At 32.7% G+C, this 8,119-nt stretch overlaps 1 long non-coding RNA gene across 1 annotated transcript; it reads right to left on the reverse strand.

The window, feature by feature from the left end:
* Positions 1 to 1,109: 1,109 nt before the first annotated feature.
* LOC107956684 (uncharacterized) lies at positions 1,110 to 1,847 on the reverse strand. Its single transcript, XR_001700198.2, has 2 exons — positions 1,707 to 1,847; positions 1,110 to 1,400 (listed from the first exon to the last, which is right to left on the reverse strand). It is a non-coding gene; the product is annotated as an uncharacterized lncRNA (long non-coding RNA).
* Positions 1,848 to 8,119: the final 6,272 nt, after the last annotated feature.

Genomic DNA, 8,119 nt, shown 5'->3' on the forward strand with positions numbered 1-8,119 from the left:
TGTTGCCAATGTCAACGGCACCACCAAAAATACTATTTCAAAAAATAATATTGGTGCCACCAATGATTAAATTTTTTCAAGGTACACGAGTATTTTAAATGGGTGAGTGTACGCATACTTATACCGGTGCCGCCAATGTCAACGACAACACCTAAATAAATTATTTTTTAATGCCACGGGCCAATCATTGGCTAATTATCATGAGTGGTGCTGCCAATGGTAACGGCGGCACTGTAGTTTATTGTTCAAAACGAGTCATTTATGTACATGATTTTCAAAATGTGTCGTTTTCATAAATAATAAAAAGTTTTGGGTCATTTTTATAAAAAAAAACCCTTTGTTTTTTCTTTGAGCTGGGTTTTATGATGCTATTTAGATGTAATATTGGAATAGTAATATCATATTTATGTAATTCTATTTTTAAGGGAAAAAAAACTTAAGTGGTCCCTCCTAAGTGAATAGCGTAAATCTATAGGTCTTTTGCAGGTGAAAATGATGGGAAAGGCTTTGGAGAAATCAATGGCCCCTACCCTCTTCTCCCCAGCCAAATATCTTTGGTGAATTTCATTTTGGAGGGTTTAGGCTTAGTTTGGGCCCTGTCTTAGGGGTGACTCTCTGTACTACAAGACTCAGCTCTGAAACTTCAGTAAGATCTTGTAATGTTCCCGCTTCAGGAACATTTTATTTTTATTTTTGGATAAATTGCAATATAGATCATCCATTTATGTTTTAATTTTTTTATCACTTAACTTTTAGAATTTTCAAAATTAGGTTTTTTTTTTCATTTCTGTTAAGTGTCGTCGAATATTTTGACCAAAGGATATGATGCCCATTAAAAAAATGTACCATCAACTTTTACATATTATGCCAATTTATTCATAATTTTTTAAAAAATTTAACCTTCAGTATTACATACTATTTCAATTTAATCAATTTTAAAAATACATAAAAACGGACTAAATTGGCTAAGAATGATGGAGAGGGAACTATTGACACTTTCTGGATTGAAAAAAGACGTTCACAAGACTGAAGTAGTGGTTGCGGAGCTAGGGTTTTTGATGATTTAAAATTGTTACTAGCAAATTAAACAAAATGCTTAGAAAGAGTGATAGAGAAGTGGGTGATTCTTTGACACCAAATATTAATATTAAAAGTCTAAAGTTCAGATTACAAAATCAAAAAATAATAATTTAAAGCCCAAAATAAATAAACCCATTACACTAACCCAAAACCTAAATTTAATCTACCCTACTAGCCTAAATACCCCCAGCCCAATAAGCCCAACCTAAACTAAAAACAGAACCAAAACCCTAGCAGCATCCAGCTCCCAGCGATGCAGCAGCCAAGCCCTACCCCGCTCGTGTTGCGCCACCGCGCGCGTGCGCCTCCTCCAGTTGGCTCTTGCAACAGAACAAACAAGCGGCAGCAGCAAGCAAAGCAAGTAAAAATAGAATAACAGCAAAAAAGAAGCAAATAATAGAAAAAAAAGAAAAAAGATGTAAAATAATTTCTGTAATTTTTATTATTCGGCTATATAAAGCCATTTGTGATACTGTAAAAAGGGATTACGGATTCGAAAGAAAAAAAAAAGAATCAAATAGTAGCATATTTTTAAGGTGGTTTCCGATTTCTACTTCTTTTTTCTTTTTCCTTTGATTTGTTTTTATTTTCTGATTAAAAGATAAAAAAAAAGGGGAAGTTCTTACCTACATATTGCGCCGCCGGAGCCTTCATCCCTTCTGTTTCAAATCGGAATGGGGCGGGCAATGGTCGAATCAAAAGCAGCGCACAGAGGGTAGATTTTAGGGTTGGTTAGATTTTTTTAAAAAAGAAATGGAGTGTCTGCTAAAATTTAGCTTTTATGTTGACTTATATATGGCGTATGAAACGACGTCGTTTGATGCCATTTCAGTAATTTCAAAACGGCGTCGTATTGGGCCGAGATCCGTGCAGTGACCCGACCCGAGGGAAGGATCCGCGCGTTTTGTCGCGATGGTCTATTTTCATATTAGGTCCCTCCGTGTTTTTTATTATTATAATGCAGTTTTTTATATATTTTTAATTTGTACTCCTTGATTTGTTTTAATTTCAATTAGATCCACAATCGAACGACGTCGTTTTGGTGGGCATGGATTAATTTACTTTTTGGTCCCTCTTTGTTATTCGCGCGTTCGATGTGGTCCTTGTCTTTTTATTTATTTTAAATTTGTCCCTAAATTTCAATTTTAATTCCAAATTAGTAATCTGTTTTGTTATTTTTGCTATTAAATTAATTACTTTAATATTAATTTATCATTATTATTTATTACTATTATTACTATCGTTATTTTTATTATTATTATTAGTATTATTATTTTATATATATTAATTTATCTAACCTTTTACTATTATCATATATTATTATTTAAGTTTATAATGTATTTTTTTATATTAATCCAATATAATATATATTTTCCATGTTTTTTATTTTATAATATATTTTTTAAATTCACCTATATATATTTATATGCTTTAAAAGATTTATACCATAATGTCCTTATATAATACTATTCCATATATATGTATACACAATTTGTATTAAATTATTTTCATTATATGTACATATATGATATATTATAGATTTCATATTTTTTTCACTTATTTTCATATATAATTTATTTCTTTTAAAAGGCCTACTTTATTATGTTTTATTCATTTCAGCTTTTTACATGTATTATTATATATGTATACTATTATTTATATCAAGTTTTTCACTCCATGTGTATTACTTATTCTAAATTAATATATATATTATTTTATATATTTTAATTTTCTTCTTATATAATATTTGCTTCAAAATTCATCTAAATACTATTATTTTATGTAGTGTTTATTTTTGACTCTATTTTAAATACATTTCATACGTATATATATATCTATATTGTTCATTTTTAAAACTTTTTGTACGTATAATTTATTGATTATAATTTCTTCTTTTTTTAGTGTATCTTTAAAAATTGATTAGTAATTCATTTAATTTTTGAATGTTGTATGATTGAGATTATTGTTGCCTTGCTTGTTAGTATTTGTCTATTGGTTATTTGTTATTCATTAGTGTATGTTATTTACAAATTATCCTTTACGTTGTACATTGTCATTTATTCGCATTACATTCGTTTAAAAGGTTGCATTTGATTAAAATATTATAATTGTTTACCCATAAAGTTTTCAAGATACTTGGTATCCAAGATTCTTGAGAAGATTGTGCCCTAACTTACTGGGCTTCAATTTTCCTCATTGGATTGAGGTAACCGGGTATCTCTTTTTCGATTAAAACATAAAAATTCCAAATCAAAACTTATCTCGAGGATTCAAAACGTTGTGTCCTAACTCATTGGATATGACATTTTGTTATCTTGAGACGAGATTTTTTTAATAAAGGCCAACTCACGTGTTGTCATCGAAACTTCAAAGAATCGTACCCTAACTTACGGGGTTTCGATTTCCTCATTGAAGCAAGATGACCAAATTTTTTAGTTTTCGAAATAATAAATTTCAATAAAGATTTTTTAAAAAGGAGAATTGTTTTTTTTAATCTTTTTTTCAACATTTGACCTTAAGACATTAAATAATCAATTAGGTACCAATTTTGGGCGTTACGAGGGTGCTAACCCTTCCTCGTACGTAACTGACTCCCGAACTCATTTTTTCTGAAACTCGTAGACCAAATCGTTTTCAAGGTGATCCGATCACACCTCAATAAAAGATCGGTGGCGACTCTAATTTTCGTTTTTAAGTCGACAACTAATTTTTGTTTTCAAAAAGGGGTTTCGACAGCTTAGCGACTCCACTAGGGACTGGTTTTGAGAGTCGAGCCATAAATTGATTAATTTTTGTCTTATGGTCGAAAAATCAAATTTTGTTTTAAAATTCATGATTTCTCCTTTGCATTCATTGTTTTCATCATGGTATGTTTGCTTGATTGGTCTAAGTTTGTTAGTGTATTTGAATTATGCATTACACGAGTTAGACGATTTTACCCCTCTCAGTGAGAGTGAGAAGCTACTCCTTCGTGAGGTTTTCACCTCCGTGCAAGATAGTGGATCGCTTTCAGGATACATCCGTACCTATGTCTTCGTGAGATTTTCATCTCCGTGAAACCATAGGGAAATGTATTCCCCTGAATTTAACTCGGTCTGTATGAGCCTATAATGGGTGAGGACCGAGGAATCTGCTGGTTCAGGTACCTCAACTTTAGAACCAAACCATATGTAGAAGACCTTAGGAGTCCACCCTAGGTAAAACCACTCCAAACCCCTAGAGGTCACCCGAATAGGTACACTATTTATTTTTCTTGTTTGCTTTTACTTTGTACTAACCTGTTTCGTTTTGTTTTGATTATGATTGCATTGCATTTTCATCTTAGAAAAGAGGTGTTGATTCAAGTTTGATTAATAAATTAGAAAGCTTGTCATGGGAAACGAATTTCTTGATAAAGTAAAAGATAATACGGCTACCCGAATATATTCTAAGAAATAAAACAAAAGAAGGGTGATGGAGGAGTACACGACTTTGCTTCGTGGCCCAAGGATTCAAGTTGATAAAGATTATTCGAGAGCCACAAGCATTCCAATTTCCTTAAAGAAGCTGATGAGCATTACGAGGATGGGAAGACAATGGATTGTGACCTAGATCAAGCAAAAATGAGCTAGTAGTGGTATCCATTAGGAAATTTGCAAGATTTATCTTAAACATCCGGATGAAGAAAGAGATCGATGTTGTTTCTTGGAGTATCAGGGCGAGGCCGTACATGCATCCGTTTTATGTAAAGAAGTTTATTTTCTAGTAAAGTTTTCTAAATGGAATTGAATTAGAATCAACGTCTCTTTTTGCATTTATTTCATGCATTTACATTACATGACATCATATGCATTAAAGTCCACTAAAAGAGCCTAATTGAATAAAATTATTTCAGTTAATCTAGAAACCAACAAAAACCTACCAACCAAACACCTTTACAGTACTAGAGCAAAGTCAAGAAACATGAACCAAAGATTGGAAAGACTTGAACAATTTCAAAAGGATATGCAAGATCAACTACAGACGCAAATGCAAGAGCAGTTAGCTAAAATTCAACAAGATATAATGGAAAAGATGCTGGAATCTCAAAGAAATATGATGGCTCAGTTGACCCAACTATTGGCTGGTGGAATAGATAAAGGAAAGAGCCCTATGACCAATCCTAGGGAAGATAATGAAGAACCGATGTACCCTCCGGGTTTTACTTCACCAAATGTACAAACCCAAGCTGAAATGTACCCAAGTAGACCCCCTGTCACAATTAGGCCTCAACAATTTTAGGCCAGTACTTCAATGCCAATGAATTTCTAAGCTGGATTCGGTTCTAACCCAGGAAATAACCCAACTAATACGGTTATTCCTGATTTTGATGAAAAGGCAAAAAAGGAAAGAGCGAATGTGGAATTGCCAAAACAGCTAGAGGATAGGTGTAAATGGCTGGAAGAAAAATTCAAAGCAATGGAAAACGCTAATAGTCATTATGGAATCGACGCTAAAGATCTGAGTTTGGTTTCAGATTTAATACTTCCTCACAAGTTCAAAACGCCAGAATTTGAAAAATACAATGGAACCAGTTGCCCCGAGGCTCACATCAGCATGTTTTGTAAAGGATGACTGGGTACATTAACAATGATCAACTGTTAATACACTGCTTCCAAGACAGTCTAGTGAGGACAGCATCCAAATGGTATAACCAATTGAGCCGTGCCAGGATTAGTTCATTGAGGGATTTAGCACAAGCATTCATGAAGCAATACAGTCATGTAATAGATATAGTTCTTGATAGAATCACTCTACAAAACATGGAAAAGAAATCGAATGAGAGTTTTAGGCAATATGCACAGAGATGGAGGAAGGTTACTGTCCAAGTTTAGCCGCCGCTCCTAGAGAAAGAAACAATGATGATCTTTATCAATACGTTAAAAGCCTCGTTCATCACACACATGTTGGGAAGTGCCACAAAAAGTTTCTCAGATATAATTATGAGTGGCGAAATGATTGAGAATGCTATTAGAAGTAGAAGAATAGATGAAGGAGAGAGTAACAAGAAGTCAGCCTCAAGGAGAAAAGAAAATGAGGTGAACAACACAGGTTACTCAAAATCAGTTATTGTGAGTCAACCAAGAAAAGTGGTTGTTAATCAACAAAATTCATCAAGGCAAGATTCTGGTACGAAGATCGAGAAGTTTCAGTTTACGCTAATCCCAATATCGTATAGGGAACTGTATCAGAGTTTGTTTGATGCACACGTTGTTTCCCCTTTTCACGTGAAACCTCTACAACCTCCGTATCCCAAATGGTATGATGCGAACGCATAATGTGACTACCATGAGAGAATTACAGGGTATTCTATAGAAAATTACACAGCCTTCAAAAAGCTAGTTGAAAGATTCATCAATATGGGCATTGTCAAGTTCAATGACTAATCTAATGCAGAAAATCAGCTACCCAATCATATTAATAATGGGGTGAATGCGATGTATGAAGAATTGTTGGGAAACGTTCACATCAATGCCATATATGAAGACTCAATTGAAAAGGGACATTGTTAGATATTCGCCCTTATAAACTTGGGAGTGTTCTAAATAAAGGGATCTTAAGACGAGGTTTTTTTAATAAAGGCAAACTCACGTGTTGTCATCGAAACTTCAAAGAATCGTACCCTAACTTATGGGGTTTCGATTTCCTCATTGAAGCAAGATGACCAAATTTTTTAGTTTTCGAAATAATAAATTTCAATAAAGATTTTTTAAAAAGGAGATTATTGTTTAATCTTTTTTTCAACATTTGACCTTAAGACATTAAATAATCAATTAGGTTCCAATTTTGGGCGTTACGAGGGTGCTAACCCTTCCTCGTACGTAATTGACTCCCGAACTCATTTTTTCTAAAACTCGTAGACCAAAATTGTTTTCAAGGTGATTCGATCACACCTCAATAAAAGATCAGTGGCGACTCCAATTTTCGTTTTTAAGTCGACAACTAATTTTTGTTTTCAAAAAGGGGTTTCGACATACAACAAATGAATCTAATCTATCACACACCCCATGATAATTTTCCTCACCTTTGCACCTTAAAGATTAATACTCTCACCACTAAATTCACTCTTGTAATTCAACAAATAAAACCACAACACAAAAAGTTTTACTATCGATATGCACTCATATAAAAATTCCTCACTTGAACAAATTAAGTGATCTCAAATCTAGTTACAATAACATATACATGTCTTTCAATTTATAAAGAATATTTTGAGAGTTGCTAACATAAAATCTATAACAATCCCATTAAAACAGTAATACAATAACTTGTTTACAATCTAATAATAGAACATAAATCAGATGTGGACTCTTGACAGCTAATCTGATAGAGTTTTTATCCAATTCAAATGTCCATAGTTAAAGGACCAACTTGGGTGACTTGGTTTCGATCCAATCTCTAATATGAGTTTCCCAAATAATATGATCTTCATAAATGGATTAGATATCTTCTAAATAATCAACTCAGCCCATTTATCTCGTCTAATAAATTGTCAATACTAAAATATGGAAACTATCATAGCTTCAATGTTGGAGTGATACTAATTTCATATTTTTCAAACAATTTCATTATTGATAGTTTTTGATACTCAATTGTTTTTAAAAGATGTAATATTATACATGTTTTGGGCTGGAATAGAAGCATATGAATGGCAGGTTTTGACAGAAGAATTCACCTTATTATGTCAGTAATGAATGTTAACATCAAAATTATTAATAAGAAGATTAGAATCTTTAGTAAAGTTACTAACCTGATTAAGTGCTTCAATGCTTTTTGATGTAACAATGAATCAACTTATAATTGGAACTTCTCAAACTCAATATTGCAAATAACTTGAACTTGATGAATGCAGTTAAGTTCATTACCCCATGGCTTTTATCTACCACTTAATAGTTCAAAGTGAACACCCACTAATATACATATATTTGCACATATATATCAGCATTAATCAAAGGAACATGAAAAAAAGCCCATTCCTGGTTGAGTTTAACAGGTCATAATATACCTATTTTTGTTTCTT

This window comes from Gossypium hirsutum, chromosome D07 (genome assembly GCF_007990345.1).
Source record: "Gossypium hirsutum isolate 1008001.06 chromosome D07, Gossypium_hirsutum_v2.1, whole genome shotgun sequence".
NCBI classification, from domain to species: domain Eukaryota; kingdom Viridiplantae; phylum Streptophyta; class Magnoliopsida; order Malvales; family Malvaceae; genus Gossypium; species Gossypium hirsutum.